The following is a 22,958-nucleotide window of genomic DNA, read 5'->3' on the forward strand; positions in this document are numbered from 1 at the left end:
ACTCCAGACTTGTTTGGGAGGATAGATGTACAAGGGCTTTGAATGTGTCTCTTTCCATGTCCTAGAGAATTACGGACATGATCACTCTGTGGTAAACCAGCGGTCCCAGGTCCTGCTCTGTGATCTGGTGGCTCAGTTAAACAACACAGCTGCTTTGTTGCCGCGGCCACACCGTGGTGAGTGGTGAAAGATAATGTCGTTTTCTTTTACCTGTTTGTTTTTCTTTTTTCTTGTGTACCCATTGTTTGACTTTCACAAGCCAAACTTCAGCTGCTGTGGCAGCCAAAACTCTGTTTGACTTTGATCCTGAATGAAAGATGTATGGCTTTTGTGGGCGGTTTGAATTTCTCTCCCTGCAGATTGTTGATGGTTCATTATCAGTGCGCCGTACCGTTTGACAGTTTAGTCAAAAATAGGTGTAAGCACGTTGTCAACGCACTTAAATTACAGTAATTCTACAACATCGCTAGTGTGGTTTTTAACATTGCTTGATGCCCTTTATGCAAAAATGGAGATCTGTACTTTGTCGATAATTTTCATCTCGTGTCATTTTTAAAAAAAAAACAACTTGTTCTTTTGTTCTGTGAATTTAAATGAATGCCATCTGTCGAGGCAATATCAAACCACAAGATTTCCATAACCCAATGTTTGCAGTGCTGTAAATACTTTGCAATTAATTGACTATTGACAGGATTAAGGTTCACTCATCTTTAACAAACACATTATTTAACCATACATTTAAAATTTTACTGGAAATAAGTTAATTACTTAAGAAGTCGAAAAGTGATCATTTAAAGAATCATCCATTACCATATTTGCAGACCATCTGCATGGTACTTGTGCTAGCATGCACTCAATATCACTTTGAAGAATTGCATTCTGAATTTGGTATAAATTTGAAGGGGTATATAAAGTAAATAGTTAGAGTTAGAGTTCCAAAGTGGCACCTTCAGTAAAGATTCCCAATATAAGCACAGGCCGAGCCCACACTGTATTTGCAAGGTCAAGTCTGGGCTATGTCAATAGCCAACAATGACCTGGAGTCCACAGCAGCAGAACACAATTCTTCCATTTATTGCTGCATTAGTTCCCCCCAACAACATGCCAGGTGCCCAAAGGCTACAATTTGTCATCATTGAGACATGCGCCTCTTCGATTGGTGTTGTTACTGTGTGGCCTGTAGTGTGGAAAACAGTCATTGTGAATGCATGGCAGGAGAGAGAGCCCAAACCAGTGCTCCTTGCATAGATTGAAGGTGACAGAGAATGAACAATATCACAAACACAGTACACAAAAACTGGGATATTTTTGAAAAGTGACTTGTACATTGTGCAATAGGAGGGTTTTTATAACTTTTTTTTGTTCTTTTTTTTTGTATTTTACAAAATGACCACAATAAAATGCATTAACTGTTTTTGTTCTCCAATACAGGTTATATGAGACAGCAGCAGGGTTCCGTGGGTTAATGTTACGATTTTAAATGTGATAGAGAGCATGAGCAGAAGCATGGCGCAGCTCTCGTCCCTGTGGGACAGAGTGCAGGGGCGTGAAAAGAGTGACCGCAGCGGAGAGGCTGCGGAGCATCTCCTGCTGTACCGCGCTCACCCTGCCCGTTACAGTACGCCATGCAGCGACCTCACTGACCCCACCTGTGCCGGCAGCTGTGCCCGCAAGGAGGAGCGCTCACGAAAAACAGATTATTTTTACTGGGAAAAAGAAAAAAAAAAAACCTCTGCCTTGTCACAGCTCTGCCCTGGAGAATGTACGCTTTTCTGAATCCACAAAAACCTGCTAATCTGGATTTATTAGCAGGTCCTGATTTGGACTGGGGGCGAACAGATGTTTTGTGTTGTCCTGCACGCTGGCGAGTGTTTTATTAATCACCCTTTGCCTTAACCTGGTGATTTATTGCACATTGCAACCCTGGCTGAAACCAAACCTACAGACTCGGGGGAAAACAGTTGCCAGGGTGTTTGCTTATGCAAGCAGCTGGATTAATGTTCAACAGATTCTTATTTAAATAAAGGGCAGATTGCTTTTCAAGTGGGCACTCCACGTTCGTTTTGCTAGTTGTGTTCCCTCAATTATGCAGAGACAACCAGACAAAAGCAATATTGCAGATTAGTGCTTTGTGCTGGACTGTACACATATTTATATCACTGGAGACTTTAAGAGACTGGAATTGTTCTTTGACCAAAGGTTGTTCTGGCCTAAAAGCAAACTAAATCTCTCCAGTTTACATGTAGACAAGGTTGCGTTGATTTTTCGGTGAATTTTATTGTGACCTCAAAATGACATTTAATTAAAATTTTATGCCATGTGTTCATAGATAGCTTATCCATAGATATTTTCTCTGGAAGCTCCATTCCAGTCATATTCATCAGGACTATGATTCCTGCATTATATTAAGTAACAATATCTTCCGCACTTTTTGGCTTGAAATGAAAGGTTGTGGTCATTTCATAAGCACAGTTAATGTAATTAAAACAATAAAATAATCTTCATGTAAGATTTGCAAGAATAATGCTTTCACGTGAGGATGAATTTGTTAGCCTGCCAGTGGCATACTTTCTCAGCTTGTGGATGAGAGGGTTGCTTGTTCACTAATGATATATTGATGTGTTGTGCTCCTGGGCATGTGTGACTCTAAAACATTTTGTTGCCCTGAATCACAGATGGGGAGTCCCTTAATGACCACGGGGTGTATTTATGAGCGTTGGGTGACCCTGGCAACATTATGCCTGTCACTGTTGACTCTCTTTGAGAGCAAAGTTCAACAGGCTCATTACAGCTTTGAAGACCTTAAAGTGGCAATGTTTCAGTGTAATAGGTTAGCAGTGTCCTCCATGGCCTGTTTCATGGTTGATAGTTTTTCCAGTTTAAAATAATTTTTGATTTTCTCTTTGACTGTACCTTCCATCTGTAATGAGACTCCCATCTAATTGCAGACTCTGTGAAGTAGAGCTGTTTTCTGTGGCTCTGAAACTATAAAGTATATCATTTAGGATCCTCCCTTAATTAACCTACAGTCAGGCTAGGGTGAACACTCGAGGAGAACAGTAACACTCCATCACGAGCCGTCTGTCTTCCCAAACGAGATGGTTATACTATTTATTGGAGGGACAATAACCACCCCCCTTCCCCTGATTCCATGCTCTCCCTTTCTCTCCCTCAGGTGTAGTGTGTCCATGCTTTTCATCGGAGAATGCCTTTACTTAAGTCCAGCCACTTGTAATTAATCTGGATACCGAAGCTCTCTCTCTCTCTCTCCAGCAGCATTAGTGTGTAATTATAGCTGTGGGCATTCGAGAGCAGAGCAGAGCTGGTGCTGATTGATGAGCCCCAAAACAGTGGAGGCCCACTCCAAGCACAGCGAGCAGAACTCCAGGAGCTTGACCCTGCAGGGCACCAGGAGCAACTGGGTTTCCCCTCTCCAGCGAAAGCTGCATGTATTTGCTCTTGGCGATAATGTGGCCTGTGAAGGCCGAGAGGGTACGAGGGATGAATCGAGGGGGGGTGGGTCTCAACGTGAATGGATTTTCCTGAATGATCAATGCAGCACCTGTTCTGCAAGCAACCCAGTTCGCCCCAGGTTCAATATGGGCTTGATATTTACCGTACCTGTTTTTTTTACTGGAGATGAGGTAGAGTGGTGGGGTGGTTTGGACCAGGTGGCCTTGTCTTACAGCATTCACTATCTAGTTCAACAGTAAACATTGTAAATTATATTTTATAATAGATTATGCGTCTGTTGGAAAAGAAGAGTTTCTTTGTAAAATGTGTAGGCCTTCCCTTAAGAAACGTTTGCTTGTGGGTTCCTCTCTCTTTCCTGAGTCTGACTGCTCTCGTGGTTGTAGTGGGACCCGCCCTTCTCCCCCCAGCTGCTGAAAATTACTCCACATCAGCACCCTGCTGCCAAATACTGTAATTCCAAACCCCATAAATCTCCATTCCCTGCACTGAAGAGTGGCATCCTCATTGCCCAACTTATTCCTGAAACACAACTTCCAATCTGCCGTGAGGAGACATCTCCCTCATTTTCTACAGGTGGAACTTATTTAACTGTCAATAACCGTGCAAACCTCTGTGTTTGCGTTGGCTCAAAAAGTCACGGCATCAATGATCTCACATCAGCCAGATGAGGAAGGGCTGTCTCCCGCTAGCTGTGTTATTAGGCAAGAGATCTATGGCCGAGAAGCAGGGGATGCTAAGAGCTGTGAGTGATAGAGCACTTTTGGCTGACTGGCAAGCATTCTTCCCCCTCCAGCCTGAACCCTGCTTGATTCCAGCAGTAAAGATGGACGAGAGAAAAACTTTGCAGATAGCTGTTGTTTTCACGCACCATTCAAAATGGATGTGAATGAACTTTGCAGCGGGAGACTTGCGTCTTACACTTGAAGCGTGTGTCCTTCAATTGTTTTCAGTTATGGATTTTTGGCAATCTTCTCACTGAGTAGCATCGAGCTTTTCCTATTATTCTTTCGTGCTGAGGCTGAAGGGCAATGGGGACAGCTTATCACTGTGGCACAGGATGCAAGAGTGGTTTCATGGCATGAGACAGGACATGACATTGTGGCAAATTGTTTACACGGGGAACTGCTGCCTGTCGCAACTTCATTATACCTATAGCAGGTGAGCGGTTGTAGTTGTGCTTTAATGCTACATTGGTAACAACATTTCATGCAAATAATGCAATTAACACTTAAAACTGGCTGGTATATGAATGTACATGTTTACCATAGTGTCTCTGAAAGCTGCATCCTCTATCAGGCAGCTGCTGCTGCTTCTTCAATCTGTTGAGTCCAGAGACCAGGGACCACCATTAATCCAAAGACATGGCCAGGCCTCTTCATGGATAGATACAAAGATGGAAGTGAAAGAACAAGAGAGAGAGAGAGAGAGAGAGAGAGATTGAGGTGGAGATACGTAATGGAAGATTTAGAGAAGGGAAGGAAGGGGGACCAAATGTAAAAACAGGGATTAAGAGAGACAAGCGCTGAAAGCTATATAAAGACAAGAAGGGGAGTTGGTGGAAGGAGTATGGGGAGGTAAAGGGAGTTGTGGTGCATTGTTTTTTTTTCAGCTGGGCGGGGGGGGGGAGGTGTGCTTAGGTCAGGACTGAGAGGGAGGGGAGTCGCTCACCCTGACACAGGTGCAGATCCCTGGCTTATCTGCGGTCGAGTCAGAGCACATGCAGCTGTGCCTCACCTCCCGCAGTGAGAACATCACAGCCGCCACAGTGTGATGCCACACTCCTCCTTTAAAGAACAGCCTTTTCATCTTTTCAGTGTTCAGGCTGATACCTTTACCAGCATTACAGCATGCATTGCACTCCCAGCAGAGTGCTAGATCTATACCTTAATGGAGGCTTGTGCTTTTCAGCTCTTTTGAGGCAAAAGTGTATTTGAATCTTACTCCCACAGCATGGTGTCAGCTACTAGACTGGGAACCTCTTACCCAGTGAATTGCCTAACGATTGTTACAAAATTCAGATGATGATGCACTTCAGAAGTGACAAATCTGAACTCTCCTTTCCATCTAGAACAGCTGGAGTGCAGAGAATATGTCACGACTCTATCTTTCACCAACTGTCCTTACTGCACTTACAGTAGCAGCTGCCATGTTTTGCTGAACTGATTCACACTTTTCTGAAAGAGGGAATTAATACAAGCTATTCTTTTAGATTTCACATTCACACATACCGGCCAACAAATGTGTACTGCATCATTGGGTAACAGCTGTGACAATGAAACAAAAAAACACAGTCTAGCATTGAGCCAGTAAATTTAGCAATTTTATAAAGATGTCATTTAATTGGAATAACGCCATTTAGAAAATGGATAATATTAATCAGTATAACTGTTGAACTTTAAAAATATAATAGCATAGCTATTTTTCCTTGTCTTGTCCTTTAATGTGTTTGCTTTTTCCAGAGACAGGAACAAAGTTCAAACTTTACAGCCAAAACTTATATACACTTGTATGCAATAACCTGCCAATTTGTGTGGACTGTAAAACAAATAAAGCGGTAAGACCTGAATGTCCTCTTATCCCCCTAGACAAAGAGAAAAAAAAATACATTCTGCCATACATTATAACACATGCGCTGCATTGTAAATCTCTATAAGAACCGTCTGTTTTATGACTGCGCTCGGTTAATGGAAACCCAGGTTATAAATGTCCCAAATGGCCCCCTGCTCTCACTTGAGACCTGACCTTCTGAGTCAGGTGTTTAACCTGGGCCCCCCTTCGCTCACCGTGTCAACAGCCTGCCAGTCTGCCGGCCTGACAGCTTCATGGTCCTTTTATCAGATAGTGTTGTGCGCCCTGTGAGGTAGAACAATGTCAGGCCAGTGTTTACTCACTGTTCTCCCATCATCCTTTGCAGCCTCCATTGTCATGCGCACTTATCTCAAAGCCCACTTTTCAAGACAGACCGAGACACATTTTTTTTGAGGAACTAAAATAAAAACAAAAAAACGAATATAGCCAATCATCAGCTGCAATAGATTTAATGTTATGCAATTCCTTTATTTCCATTAAGCTGACATTACTGTCTTTCTGTTTTAACTCAGTTATTACTGCAGTGTATGGGGTGAGCTCAACCTGATTGGCAAGGCTGTCTGCTGCCTTGCCAATCTAAAGATAGAATAATAATTTCCATTCTAAGAAGCTATTCAATACATGCCATAGGTCCTCCATGTATAATTTTAATATAATATAACTTAACTGATTTACAGAGTCAGAAAGTCAGAAAGCAAGAATTTGTCAGAAAGCGAGAATTTGCAAGCTCACTTTGTATTCAGATCTCATGATTTTTAAATATTTTGTGTCAGAAGGAGAACAATTTGGGGTGATAATGAATTTCCCATGAGAAATGACACAAAAAAATTAGTCACAGCATTTTTTTCATCACACACTAATGTACTGTAGTTAAGGTGAGACAGTTTGCTTGGTGTGACATTGGTTTTAAAGATACTGGTTTCTGGAAACCACTTGCAAGACAAGCAGACTAACCGTGAAGGAGTCACTGAGATGAGCTACAGAAAAAAAAGAAGGGGGGTTCACCTACTTGCTGTGTTGATGAACATGCTTTTTCTGGAGCCTTTTGCATCCTCTCGTCCATGTGCTTTAGAGCTATCAGGAGAGGGAAATACTCGCAGCACACAAGCCATGGCAGTCAAAGCCAAATGACCAATGTTGTGATTGTGTCTCGTAATGAAATGGCCATTTATGTGTTAAGCCCCAGTTTCACGTGCTCCAAGGCATGCGGTCCTCAGGAGTAATGAATGCTGCGGATTGTCAGATGTCACAATGGGGCCCATTCTTCACCTCCCCGAAGGGCGTGCTGTCTCCCGCCGAGCCCCGCGCCCCGCCCCGTCCTGCAGCTGAGGGCCATGCTGTGATCACATGAGCCCGGGCGTTCGGACGCACGCTCGGGTTGCCGCTCGGCCCCGCTTGGGCGTAATAATCAACGCCGCTGTTCTCACAAGGGGAGCCAATGGATGTGCAGGCCATGGAGAGGAACCATCTGTTTGCATGCCTACACTCAGCCCCTCAACCTGGCGGCGAGGGAGCAATTAGACGGACAAAGGCTGCAGTCGTCACAGATGTATGGATCACTTGTTACCTTCCGCATGTCCAGTCATGTGACAAGCCATAATCACAAAACTCGTGCTTTGCAGAAAGGGACAGACAAATGGTGGAAATGGGGGGGTGCCGTGGAGCAGTGATAGTTCCCTGTTGTGTGAGCAGGCCTATAAGGGTCAAAAAAATGCACAGGGACAAGTAGGCTAAATATGGAATGAAGGGAAAATGGCCCGCATTATTGTGTTGGAAACAAGCTTGCAGCAGTAGTGACTAACTTGCTCTTTGTTTCATCTCTCACTGTATCATGTAGGCCTGAAGACCTGGAAGACTACATTAACCCCAGCATCTCTGAGCAGCATTCTCAGTCATATGGCCTCAGAAAAAAACTTCTTTGAGTGGCAGATAACAGTAATTGTCAAGGTGTTTATATTCTGAAAGGTAAAAGGATCTAGGTCTCATAGCTTTCTCAGGTATTTGTACAGTATAGATGTTTGGCTGCAAATGCATTTTAATAGAGACTCCAGAGCAGTCAGGGTGTACCATGCACATCCACAGCAGAGGCTTTTGTGCTACAGCAGTTTAAATACCTTTCATCTGCTCTTTGTGGAAAAGGCCAGACCCCAGGTGACAGGAGACAGAGGGGCATATATGATCCCCTTGGAACAAGGCCAAATAACAGTGTTCGAGATCAGGACAGTTTTTTTCCCAGTTGAATAGGGAGCTGTACCTCTTATGCAATTCAACACTGGATTTCTGTTTTCCCAGTCAACGAAAACAGAGGACACGCACACATACGTGCATGCACACACACACACACACACATATACAATATATATTTTTGTTTAGAACCACAGTTAAATGTCGGTTCCAACAAAGAGCCTCACATTTGTTTCAGTTCAGAGATACCCTATCCTCTGTATCTACCCAGTTTCAATGGCACACACATCCCACCCCCTCCCTCTCACACACACACATCCCACCCCCTCCCTCTCACACACACACATCCCACCCCCTCCCCCTCACACACACACATACACACACATGCACATTTGATAATAGCTTTAAATCCAGGTTTTTAGATGAACCCATGAGTCATTAGCCTCATTTTCACGTTGACAGTTGTACTATTTGCCTAGTTTTCTTTACTCCTTGCAGCTATTGGGTTAAAAATAGTGTTTGTTTGCATGACATGCAAACAGGTCATGCCAGATTCAACGGTCCTCTTTCCTCAACAGGTGAGCTTCAAAGAAAAAAGCTAAGCATGACCTGACATGAGAACACACATTGAAATGCTATTCCAGTTATACTCGATGGAGTGGGAGCATATAATAATTTCAGATTTTTATGACATTGATTTTTAAATATATAAAAGTAACAAATACCTAACAATTTAGAATATAGTGTCATATAGTGTTTTAGATATGTACAGATATCGACATAGTCTATATTCATATTGAATTAAATTTATGAATGAATTTGCAAAAAAAGCAAGACTTAAATTACCAGAGCTTTGAGCTCTTGTCAAAGGATGATATGCCCGGCTGCCGGGATGGGTTTGAGCAATCACTGTCACTAAAATAATGAGTCACACAATGCTGGATCTCAGTACTTTACTGTGGAGGCGTTAGAAACATCCTTAAGCATCAGCCACAAGATTTACAGTCAAAGGGAGTGAAATGGGTCTGGATCATAGGTGGCAAACTCATTACTCATGTGATGACTGTAGTCAAATATCTCTCAGCCAACCAGTGCTGGATGTAAAGACTTGCCAATTCTTGGAACTTGACGTAAGAAATAAAGAAGCGTGAGGAAGACAGGCTCTACTCTACAGGTCAGGATGTACCTCAACTACCAGGCAATCACTGTTTAACAACTAGTACTGTATCAACCTTTTCATCACTTGTATCACTAAATCTACCCCCAGTAATCAGCTGTAATCCAAAAAAGGTCAATCAGAAAAGAAAGGCCAAGACGTGTAGGCCAGAGCAAAAGCATTTCCCGGACAGGTCATCCTCCTCTGTGTTATCAGATTGATCTGTGGCTATGTGCATCGCCCCCCTCACTGTGTTTTCAAAGAAATTAATGGAGACATGCCTCACTGCATGTGCTTGCAAATGTTCCAGATCACGCAATATTTAACCTGGGAAACGTTATGCAATTCTTGTTTGCATGCATGGATTACTTTTAATGTCTGTTGATCCAATTTTTGTTTTAATGGATTCATTGTGGAGAAGATGGAGTGCCTTCATTAATAATACTGTATCCTCAACATGTGACCTCACTTCACTATTTAAAATTTGCAGGATAAGAATGTATCTCCATCAGAATTGCCTAACAATAGTCGGCCCTTAGTTGAAACTAAGATCCAGATCTTCTGACAGGGAGCTATAGTCTGCTTATATTTATTTAACATCTTTCAGTGATAAGCTGCATTATGCAGCCAGCTAACACTCTTATTAAAGAAGCTGCACAGCCACCCAGCATGCTTCAAGAAAGTCCACAGCAAACCCTTTCACGATCGGCGTCTCATCGCTGAGTTAATAATCTCTAATCTCTATTGGCTCTTTCCCCCTAAGCGGCTTCTGTCTTTTTCAAATGGCCCTTTTGTCACATGGTTCGGATCAAGAAAGTATTAAAACTTGTGACTTGTGTGTCAGTGCCTCAGAGGCCAACATTTTCAGTGTACCCTTACTAATAAAGGTTTTAATTATTCAATTAAGTACTTTGCATGTGTTCTGATGGTTATAATAAGGCCTTTATAATAATAATAATAATAGTAATAATAATAATAATGCAAAAATGTAGCATTTCATATATATATATATATATATCACTCTCTCAATGTGTGTGTGTGTGTCTGTCTCTGTGTATGTGCGCACGTGTGTGTGCGTGTGTGTGTGTGCGTGTGCGAGTGGAAGGGGGATCTAATTAGAAGCATGTGTACTCCATGGGTATTAGTGACAGTGCCAAAAGCAAGAGGTGGCAGAGGATCTATAAGGCTGTGCGTTGGCACTCAAATCTGCGCTGGTTTCAATTAGGAAAAAGAAATGACAAAAAAATGAAGCCTTGTATTGCCTGGCACGTGTTAGTTATGATGGTCTAGTAATGAACTTTCACACCCCAGCTGTTTCAAAGGGCCTTTTACAATAGAGCAGGTGCAGCTTAATTGAAATCTCCCTCCAACAGAATAAAATGAATATGTATGGTAAAAGTAAGAGAGCGGGATGGCAAGTAAACAAGAGAACCGCACAGTCGGTAGCAGGGATGTGGGGGTGGGGGTTTTGGGGCATGAAGGCCAGGATAGCTCTTTCAGAGGCTAACAATCCATCATTATTTCCTGTAATGTCTGTATTATATTCAAGCTGTTCAGATGTTTTTTTTAAAAATATTTATTTCATATAACAGTAAATATTGTCTGTGCTTGTGCAGTAAGTCAGATAGTTATGGTTTGAATCATCTAAGTCTATCATTCTATACACATTTTCAAATAGATCTCCATTTCTGATTGAAAAAAACTAAGAAAGAGACTTAATCTATTTGAAATTCAACAGAAAATTTGATGATTTTGTTATTTTGAAGCAGTTGCACTTCATTGGTATACCACATAATGGACAGGTTTAGAATGACCATGAACCTCATGGACATTAAAGCCGCTTTTCCACTGCATGGTACCGGCTCGACTCGACTCGACTCGATTCTACTCGAATCCACTCGCTTTTGGTACCAGGTACTTCGTTTTCCACTGCAGATAGTACCCCCATCAATGTAGCTGGTCATCATAGCGACGCCGCATGGAACGCGTTGCTCTGACCAATCTGTGGTGTGCAGTGTTTTCACGTCACTTTTTGGTATCGCCTCAGCTCGCTTGGAACCTCGACAGAGGTGATACCAAAACAAAGTACCAGGAACCAGGTACTATCCACACTTGCCTGATGGAAAACCAAAAAAGTTGGGTAGAGTCGAGTCAAATTGAGCGGTACCATGCGGTGGAAAAGCAGCTTTATTCAAACATTTTTCTCATAAAAGCAAATATATCTGAAATAAGAATAAGGGTATATTAATATCTGTGGTTGTTTGTCCTCTTTTACTTGGCTTTCTATTACACACTGAAAACCTGCCAAGCCAAAAAAAAGAGAAAATAACGGTAACACAAGCCTGTGTCAATATATTCATTGACAGAAAGAACTGACATCATACAGCTTTGATATTCCCAAATGAGGTTTAGCCTTGTGACTTTATGACTGAAACGCACATGAAAGAAGATGTCGTCTCCCAACAAAGGGAAGGATTTCCTGGCCGCAGAGCGGATCTTGACGCTAATTGGTGTCAGCTGCAGGAGGGCCTGAAGGAGCTGGGTGTAAGGAGAGGGTGTGCCAAGCACTGCGATACCCCCTAGTGAAGAGAAGTGGTCCTTTCCTTGATTGTAATAAGCCAGCTGGGGGCCATTGACTCGGCTGTGTGCAAAATTTCACATGACAGATAAGGTGTAGATTCTAATGCTTACAGACTTCTCTATAAGGTAACACTAATTGTTCAGGTGGGTATGGTATGCTTTCCTTCTGCAACAGGTGGTTTACAACAGTACACCTGTGTGCAAACTGGTGCAACACGTGGCTATTTTTGCCTGTCCTAATCTATGAGCTCGACATAAAGCCTCACAAATGGAGACAAACAGGAAGAAAAAAATAAAACTTTATCATTAACCTCAAATCGAGCCACATCTTCGGATACATTTTGGGACCGGTAAAGGTGGAAGAGATGGCCAGCGGTCTGTTGGGGACCGTGCCTGTGTACGGAGGGACCCGACAGTCCCCTGATCCGCGTGCGCACAGAAATCCATCCTGCCCTGGGAGGCGCTCGCTCTCACGCGAACGGGCGTGTGTCTGCCAGCTCATGCTCCGGGCTCGCTGCCAGAGACCGCAAGGTTCCTTCTGAGAGAGAGAGAGCTCTGCACCGCAAGACTGCAGGTGCTGTGCGCCTGGCCTGGCCTGGGGGGGCAGGAGGGGGGAGGCGGGGGGAAGGGGGGGGGTGTAGGAGGGGCTCAGAAGATGTTGGATTGGCCAAAGCAGTCTACCACAAAACTTTGGTAGTTTTCCTCAAAGACAGGAAGCAGCTGGCGGCTCTACTGCAGAATTTTGGAAGTCGCAAAGCCAAAACCAGGATGTTCATTTTCTCATGATTCCCAAACACAAGCTGCTTTTAAAGATGACAGGTAGATTCAATGCACAAGAACTTTTTAGTAGGTCAAGGTGCATAGTGAGAAAACAGTCAGTAAACAGAAATTTTGACTTTACAAAATACCTTTCACTTTTCAGTCTTCCTGCTATTCTGTAGACTGAAACATACAATCAGAGTGTAACCCAATAATATTCACTCTACTGTGGGTTTTAATGATTTATTTAACCTTTCTTTATCCAGGGTAGGTTCACTGAGCACAGATGCTCTTTTGCAGGAACGCCCTGCTTCACACTCATACACATTCACACCTGGGAGCTGCCCAGTACAACCACAATCTTCTATTGTTGGCCAATGAGCAGCTCCACTGGAGGGAGAGAACATTTTTTAGACAATTAAATCAGGGGATGATTAGGTGGCAAGTTTTTGTCAGAGCCAGATCTGGGATTTTAGCCAGGACACCGGGGAACCCCCTACTCTTTGCGAATAGTGTCATGGGGTCTTTAATGACCACAGTGAGTCAGGACCTTGGTTTAACGTCTCATCCAAAAGACAGCATCTCCTACAGCACAGTGTCCCCATTACTGCAATGGGGAATTGGGGTTTATTTGACCAGAGGGAAGATTTCCCCCTGCTGGCCCACCAACACCACTTCCAGCAGCAACTCAGTATTCCCTGGTGGTCTCTCATCCAAGTACTAACCAAGCCCACACCTGCTTAGCTCCAGCCAGTCAGTAGGAGCAGAGTGCGTGGTGGTATGGCTGCTGGCATACCAATGCTAGCCAGCCCCTGGATTGTTTTAGAGAAAGATCCACATTGACTGTATCATTCAACACCTTCCAGAACTTAGCTGTGTTGTGAAGACATGATGGAGTCCCCTTTATCAAGGGATAATTGGAACTGGGTGAACATGCCCTATGCACGACAATGAGTATTAATCCTCTGGTGAAGCACCAACACAATACATGAAATCCATGAGTCAAGTCAGAAAAAACTGTATTCTCAACAGCTGAATTTAACACATACTGTACCCATTGTCCAGTTTTACTGCACAGACAACCTCTGATTGCTGCACTAGCCACTCAATGAGGGGCAACCAATTTCAACTGTAGCACCGAATCTTTGGGAATATTAACTTGCTGTGGATAGACAACAGCAGGCCCAGATGTGTGCTCCTGCATTTAGAGTTTTAAAAAGCCTGTGAAAATATGTCTATCTAATAACTGCTTTTATAGCACCGACTGGTGATTCACCAGCTGTTCTTAGCTGCAAATGGCCTTCCACATTTAACTGAAGCTAATGAATGCCAGAGAACACCGATTAGTCAGACCAGTGATACACTGTATTTTTGCTATGCCTTTCTGAAAACTTTTCCCCAAATTTCTATGAATTAGTTTTTTATGAGATATTTTCAAGAAGAATGAACAATGTTTTCCCCCTAAAGCAAATCTGTTTAAAAATATCCAGTATGACAATTTTTCATGTCATGTTTGCAAAACCTCATGTAAATGTTTATGTTTTTAACAACAACAACAAAAAGAAAATCATGCAAGACAAACTGGACAGCAAAAGTGCATAATTTTTTTTTTAAGCAGCGCAAATGAATTTCAGACTTTATACATGGTAACATTCCCTTCTGGTGAAACATTAGGAAAACAATTTTAGTATATTTTTATCCTCTCACCATACTACAACATACGTAACCAAGCACTCGTACATGCACACAAGCACACACACACACACACGCACCCATGCACACACAAACACACACACGCACACACACTGACACGCACACACAGACACACACTTGCAAGTAAATTAGTCCTTTCATGAAAAAAGAAGTCTTGAATTTTTCTTTGGGATTGTATTTGCTCAGCAGAATTTAATAGGAATGGCGCAGTTCTGCTTTTCTTTGGGGCCAATCCCCAGGAGATGCATCCATCTCCCAGAGATGTCCCGAGACAAAGGGGGTCAGAGGGCAGCGAGTAAACGGGTTCACACAGCCCCAGCTGAAACAGAAGCGGCCCTGTTTGACGTCTCCAGGGAGTGAGTCACTCCTCACGGTTTTGAGTGTCAGAGAGAGAGAGACAGGGAAAGTCAGAGTGTGTATTAACTCTTGACATGCTGAAGACACTGCTATGAGTCTGCCTTGAAGCAATCAACACACACTCAAATTCCTTCACACACTCAATGCATGCACTGTAGCTGCAGCTGTTGAATGGTTCCAGTTTAAGTGAACGGGGCACGTTTTTTGGCGTGTACCTGTTTACACATATAATGCTTGGTTGCTTCTCTTTAATATCACAGTAGAGAAAGTTACATCTGTGTGTGCAGCTGGTAAATCCTTATGAGGGAATTTTTGCTAAAAATCCAAGTCACCTCAGTGTCGTCTTTGTTTGTTGTGCCTAGCTATGGGCTTCTGGGGTCGGCCCTGTTGCATTATAATGATAGTGGTGTGTATAAAAGCCACTTCTGTCTGGCACAGAGAAGCAAAAGAGAAGGGAGGGATGGAGGAGAAATCAGAAAAATATGTAATGTGGAACCAGGTTTATTGATGCTGACATGACACCCGCCGCCCTCACGCACAAAGCCAGCTAACTTAAAGGTGTTTTCGTTCAGGCAATCTCCTGTAGTAATTTCCCGTTCACCCCTGCTTGACACCTAATTATTATCCCAGCTAGAATCAACTTCTACATGCCAACAACAGAGACATGCAAGCGTTGGAAGACCAAGGCACTGGTGGCCTGTGGATGCTGTGAAGCCCAGACCGCCCATCTTTCTAACAGCCTCACAAGCCCCTTTGGCCACACCATGCATTGTAATAACAGTCAGCAATATTAAACCCTTATTCAAACAAACCAATTTGGGAGAAAGTTCCCCTGAGTTAATAGCCACCAATCCTACTTCATTAAAAAGGCTCGGGGGAATTCTGCTCAGGAACGGCCCTGAGCAGCAGCTAGTTCATTTCCTGAGCCGGTCTGCAGTAATGAAGATAATTACGAGAGCGTCACACGACTTTCTCCTCCTTCTTCTGCCTCTCTGCCATCTCAGTGATACAGGCAGCCCATAGCAGGAAGAAGAGTGCGGTAAGACAGAAGTCTGCCAGAAATGAAACCTCTTGAGAATACACTTGTGATTGACGTGATTCCTCTGAGAGCCCTCGAGCGTCAGTTCACTGCTGTCACCAGCGGCCACAAACACAGCGCTACAGGGTCTCATGATGCGATTCGCTCTTCCAGGAAAAACTGCAGAGAAGTTGGTCGTGAGATTCGCTTTCTCGAAACTGAACCTTCGCTGTCACGGCCACGGGTACGAGAAGAGGAAATATTATTCTGCGTACGAGTGAGAAACCGACAGCAACACCTGCCTGGACTTCTTTTCTGCAGTTGACTCAAGCTTTGGGTGTAACTACCAGGCTAAAGAGTTCATTGTTAAAATGAAAAAAGTTATTGTTTGCTTTGCATATGGTGCAGCTATATCTACGATGTGCATCAGACAGTGAGGCTTAAAAATAAAAGGCAACTTTATTAAGAGAACACTCCATTAGCTCTCAGCTCATCGGCACGTGCTCTTTTAATGCAGCGTGGCTGTACACACTTGTGTGAGGTTCGGGAGATTGGATACTGACTCTAGTGTAAAAGAGCCAGCCCCTGGGGAGCACCCGGCGGTACCATTTGCCCGTGGAAAATGTAATCTTATATTTCTCTGGAAGAGGTTACCCTGAGGGATTTTGAGCTCAAACACATAAAATGTCTGTTAGCCATGGAGCCATATATAGAAAATCAGTAGAAAAATATAGGAAGGTTAAAGGATACTTACTACAGAGGGAGGGATGGCCAAGCCCCTGTAACCAACCCCAGTCCTCACGGGACTGAAGCATTGTGTCACTGAAATCAGACCAAGACATCCTTTTACAGCAGTTAAGGCAGTTTACAAAAAATATAAATGCATCCCAAATTGCCCTTAGTGCCCAGTTCTCTTTATCCTTCATGCGACCTAAGTGTCCTTGCACCAAGAGAGACTTACACTGAGTATTACATTCAGCATGGACTGATATGCCTCCCTTACCCAGCTCCCAGTGAGGCTGGTGGAGTTTCTACACAAGGGGTTGAAACAAGGGGGCCATGGGGTGGGGGGTCGGGGGTGGGGGGGCACACATGTTTGGTGTTTGTTGGTGCGACTGGAACAGGCCCAGTTGGGCCAGGGCCACGTGCAGGTGTCATCAGAGCTTGCGAAGGCTGAGTCACGTCAATCTCAGCAGCCAGAACAGGTGCAATAGATTAAACTTCAAGTCCCAACACGCAAGGAAACAGATTGTTTTTGTGCGCCTTCCCCCCTTGCACCCCTCCCCTGCCCCCCCGTTAGCTTTTTAAAAAGAGCCTTGAGGAGGGATGGAAGTTAAACCATCAGTTGAAATCTGAACCTACACAAGAACTACTTTTTTCACAGTACAGGAAGGCCAGGAAGAAAAGGCAGGAGGGGAAATGTCAGAATAAAGGCTGTGATGTAAGAGAAAGGGTAAAGGATGGCTTGTGAGTGTTCAGTGTTTTTGGGTCCTCATGAATGTGTAATGAAATCATACAATGACACACAAAAAAGCTCGCATTAAAATAGCTGCCTTTTGAATGACTGAGAACAATCAGCGGAAGGATTGGATGCACTATGTCGGCCTCTGAAAGACAACGGAACTTACCATCCAGTGTTGTTGAACCCAGACGTGATAACAACACTGAATGTTAACCGAACAGGTCTGACAGGAGGGTCTGCTCCCTGATTTTAAAACCACAGCACTAACAGTCAAGCTTAGGTGACAGTGAGTCTGCTGAATCATACCCCCATAGTGGCTTCTCACTGCCTCTGGGGTACTAAGTAAGGTTATGGGGTCCACCCCTATTTCTTAGTTCCCACATTAGCCCTGCTGAAGCACGGAAACAAATACTTACAGACTAACAGCACAGAACAATAAGCTTGAGCTGTGAATTTCTATTTTGCCTCAGCCTGTAAAGTTAGAATTTGACATTCTAAATGACACATGGGGATTACATTACTGATGATCTTGATAGATCTTGGAATGCTAAATTTTGCATAAACATTACCAGCTAGCTCTGCAGCAATACATGCGACTCAAAAGGGGTCAGGGTGAAAGACACAAACCTTTTAATTTTATTCTTTGGTTGCTACGACATGTACATCTCTTGGGAAAGTGGGCTATTTGTTTACTATTGCCTCTGTAAATCAGTTGCTTTATACAGCTGGCCTTTCTGAAGATGATAGTGTAACCACAACAAAAAGCACTCTGGTCCTCCTTCATGGACCACACTGTTTACACCACAGAAATGTGCTGTGCAGGCTTCCACAAAGAAACGTAAAGAACAATGAACGACCTTAAAAGAGGCGACTCCCTCAAGGGCAGTGTAGAATCTGAGCATGAATCATGACTGGCAGGGGAAGAAACCTCAGGATCCCGGTGGTTTTATTGAGCTCGAGTGCAGATCAGGTTACTGAGCAGGTAGGTACCTACCGCTCCAGGAGACAACAAATAAAGCAGTCTCCGATTACAGGTTGATGGCAGTCATAATCATTGTGGTGAGGAAACTATGGAAATCTTTTGTTCATCAAGTGGAGCTGGAGAATTACCAGCTTGCTGAAGTAAGCAAAATCAGGTTTAGAAATAAGAATCATTTTCTTTGTAAAAAAGTATTTTACAACATTTCTGACTTGATCTAATGAACCGCATTAACAGGACTCTCTGTGACTGACATCTCTGAAGTCCAATGGATGCAAGCTATTCCCAAAAAAGTCTGAGCAGTTATGCTCATTTTTGAGTCAGCTATACACCCTCCGTGTAATGCACTCCCAGAGAAGGTTTGTGCTCTGTGTGTGTGTGTGTGTGTGGAGGCTGTGCCATTCTCTCTTTAAGACTGCTGCTGATGCTCCCTCAGACAGTGAATGACAGACTAAAGCAAAGGGCAATCTGGGCACAGGCTCCAGAGAGTCTACTTTGGGAGTGTCATGATCAAACACTGATTAGTTCTGACGTACAGCTCCATCAGAGACCAATGAGCCAAAAACAGAAGGGAAGATTTTGCTTTCGGTTGTGGGAAGGAAAATGTTAGCAACATCGGTGTCACTGCACATCTTTGTTTTTTTTTTTACATGTGTTTTCTATGGTTGAAATGTGCTGTATGTGTATGTGCAGGGGCGCCTACAGAGATTTTGGGCCCCATGAAGAGATCTTGCATTGGACCCCAGCTCCCCAGGAAATCCTACGTAGGGGCCCCTGTCAGTCAGATCCCTTGGAATCGACCTACCCCCCTGTGTGTGTGTGTATGTGTGTGAGTATGTGTATATGTGCCTTCCTGGAATATCAGTTGAACTAGTTTGGCTTTGTCATCACCTATAAAATTTCATTGACGTCCTTTTCAGATTTAACGATTTAGGCATGCTTATGTATGTAGATATCCAGATGTACATTAAGTTAAAATACACTGCATCCATACTGGTCATGCTCCAAATTGCTCTTCATTTGCTCTCACATACACAGATGTTCAGAAGCAACTTTCACATCACTGTCACGTGAGCACCTTATTCAATAAATTTGTTTGCATTTATTGCCCATGCTTGGCTATTAGCTTCATGCAACACCAGGTTTTTAGTCTCCATACATTTTTGCACTTAAAAAGAGGAATCATACAGTTGGTAAATACATTTCCTTTCTTTACGTTTTGTGTATGGACGGACTGTTGGTATACAGTAGGCTCTAGAATTTTGTAACTTAATAAAACTGAACACTCCTATCTGGCAGAGAAACCTGTGGCAAATGTAATGTCTAAGTCTGCCCTCTGTGGACTGAGATAATGTACTGCACTGGAAAGAATTATCAAATTTCAACACTGCACAAAACTGTTCTTGCAGTTCCACAAATGAGAATATATTCCAAAAATTTTGTCTGCAGTGGTAAAAAAATGGATACTATTACTACCTCACAGGATACTGACCCCCTTTGCACATTCTTTTTCAATTTTTTCAGTTTCATTTCCAATTTTCAATTCAGTTACACAGTTTTTCTATCATCGAGGGACTCACCTGTCACCTTTTCACCTGCCAGTCAAAGCTCATCAACATTTTGAAATTCAAGAAAGAAAATTTTCTGCAGTCTGTCAAAGTTTGTGACAGTTTTACAATACTCTCCACCATACTTCACAAATGGATTCCTTTGTCACATTCAATTTTAGGAGCTAGCTGGTAGTAGTGCAAAATGTCTGCCTGTATATTGCATCTTGTGCTTTTGTACATGAAATTCAGCAGCCAGATATTGAAAAATTAACATGCCTATTCAAAGGCTTTGTGGACCTCTTTTTTTAAGTTGTGTGGTGTTAGCAAAATGATTGAATCCTTAAATTTACGTGTATGTGTATTGTCCTGCAGCTCTTGACAAGAATTCAGGTCGCTAGACACACCAAGATCTTTGTAACTACTCCTTAGAGTTGTGGAAATACATCTCAGGTTTGGCGCAAGTTGAGCTGATGGCAAGCGGGACCCAGACACCACTGACGTGTATAATTCAATAGGCGCTCGTCTAGACAGAGAACAAGCCCCTTCCCGTCATTGTTTGTCACCATTGAACACTCACAAAACAGGAAGCAATCCCTGACAAAACAGGCAAGAACTTCAGCACCAAACGGGCTGGTGTGACACACCGAGGTCAGTATCCTTCTGAACACAGCAAGGGAAGTGTCTTGGTCCCTCCGGAGATATAGTGACAGGGAGGGTAATATATAGGCAAGTAAAAGAAAACAGCTGTTTATATGTCTCAGCGTATGCAATATTGTATATACTTCTTGATGGTGTTTTTAGCAGTAATCTCCATGAAAAATGGGGATGTGTTTTCCTCATTGTTACTCTCACAATGACCATAACTCTTTAATTCTGAATATGTGATCTCTGTGAATGTTGATAACCTATTCCTACAAACATCTGAGTGTTTTACAGATGTGTGTAAGCCTTTTTAAAGGTTTCAACCCACGATTAGCTGTCAAAACTGATAAAAAAGGACACCAGTTCAAAAATTCCTCAGTTCATCTGCATCATTGTTACCAATCTCTACCAAAGGGTGGCAGTGCTACATCAGTTACAGATGAAAATGGCTATCACAGTATATGCAGTTTACGCAAAAAGAACGTGCAGCAAAGACTAATATTAATTCCCATACACAGAAGACTATATAACTACATGAGTATGCTGTATAGTGACATTGAAATGTGCTAATATTTATTTTTTGTTACGTCCTCCTAAAGATCATCAGAATGTTTGGTTACAATGTATTCCAATTATTTCTTGCACTATTGTTACTTTCAAAAAAAAATAACTCAAGGTGTAGTTAAAGTGTGGAGGAATTTCACCGCTTACTAACCTCGTGGTTTATGCATTACTAATTTGGTTGAGCATAAAGATCATTATTAGGCTCAAAGGACACAAATCAATCCCATATGATATAAAGTGTTGTTAAGCTGTAAATGAGAATAATTTGGACCCTAGGCATTGACTGGAAAGACAATGCTAAAATTTCAGAGAAGCCAACTTTCCAAATAAATCAATAGTACTATATGAATTATATCCCTACAAGAATACACATTTTGGACATTCTGGACATATGCATTTATTATATAACCCAACACCCTGATTCCAAATGCAGATTGCAATCTACACCTAAAAAGTTACATAATTTTAAAGTACCACCAACATTTTAACATAGTGTAAGTGCAATTAGATCATCACCTAATCTTGATCACCCAAACAAATAAAAAAATGTGCGTGTTTGAGTAATTATCAATTTAGCCGCCATGTAAAACAGACAAAACATCATTCAATTGAATTTCAATTCAATTTTATTTGTATAGCACTTTTTACAGAGAACTGCACAAAGACACTTTACAGAGTAGCAAGGCAAGAGACAGAGAAAAAAAGATCATACAGAGCAAACACCAGGCCTGAACCCCCAAATAGCAGGTACATAAGGTAAAAAAAACTCCACACGGGGAGAAAACCCTCAAACAGTGGCGAGAAAAAACTCCCCAATGGGAAGAAATCTCGAGAGAAACCCGGCTATAGAGGGGGAGCCCATCCTCCACTGGCCAGCCTGGTGTAAAATAACAAAATCATAGATCTTTACATGTAGTACAAGCTTAGAAACAATGCACAATCAGAAAGAAAGTACTTCAATTAAAAAAAAATAAAAAACATAGTTAAATTACAATATGGTAAATGGTCTGCATTTATATAGCGCTTTACAATTGATGCCTCTCATTCACCTATTCACACACACACTCACACACCAACGGTGAAAGGCTGCCATGCAAGGTACCAATCAGCTCGTTGGGAGCAATTAGGGGTTAGGTGTCTTGTTCAGGGACACTTCGACACGCCCAGGACGGGGGATCAAATTGGCAACCCTCCGATTGCCAGACAACCCCTCTTATCTCCTGAGCTATGTTGCCCCCTATAAAGTAATAATAAAAAATAAAGACAAAATATAGGTTTTGAAGAAATCTAAGTCAAAAAGCCAAATTTTATGTAATTGTTATTTTGGTTTACATCTAAAAAGGTAGCAACCAGACGCTCATTGTACATTTGGCAAAAATGCCTGACATAAAACTCTTCTTCCTTTTCCTGCAGGGCTTTATTAAATGTAGAGTCCCAGAGTTCTATAAATTCACGAATTAGCACAGGCATATTTATAGATTCTACAATGCGCTGTCTTTCTTGGTTTGGGTCATTAAAAGGATATTCCTTGCCGAGGTGATCTATACTTTCTTTCAGCTTTGTGTGCTGTTCTGTTATATATATCTGGTTCTGTTTATTAACATCTTTTTCAGAGTTTTCCTTGAAATCCTGGCGAATATTACTCACAACTGAGTTCAGACCAGTTTTAAGTGAACATTTCCACTTTTCGATATTGAAATCATTTTTCTCTGTGTGGTCTCTATTCATTACCTCTTTCATAACATTAAATCGTATCTTAGTAATATTTTTCCTGTCTGAATAATCTTGGTACTGAGTATGAGGGGACTTCGTTAACTGCCTAATTAATGGAACCAGATCTTCTTCGAGATTTTGTTCTCTCACACTGCCATCTAATCCATAGCTTTTACTGAAGCCAATAAAACATTGAATTCTCCACTCTTCACATTTCC

General features: G+C 42.5%; 1 long non-coding RNA gene across 1 annotated transcript; it reads right to left on the bottom strand.

Moving 5' to 3' along the window:
- Positions 1-3,522: 3,522 nt before the first annotated feature.
- On the bottom strand, positions 3,523-7,157 carry LOC118212618. Its single transcript, XR_004762284.1, has 3 exons — positions 7,073-7,157; positions 6,366-6,460; positions 3,523-4,847 (listed from the first exon to the last, which is right to left on the bottom strand). It is a non-coding gene; the product is annotated as an uncharacterized LOC118212618 (long non-coding RNA).
- Between the last annotated feature and the right edge of the window lie 15,801 nt (positions 7,158-22,958).

The sequence above is a fragment of the Anguilla anguilla genome, chromosome 1, assembly GCF_013347855.1.
Source record: "Anguilla anguilla isolate fAngAng1 chromosome 1, fAngAng1.pri, whole genome shotgun sequence".
Lineage (NCBI taxonomy): Eukaryota > Metazoa > Chordata > Actinopteri > Anguilliformes > Anguillidae > Anguilla > Anguilla anguilla.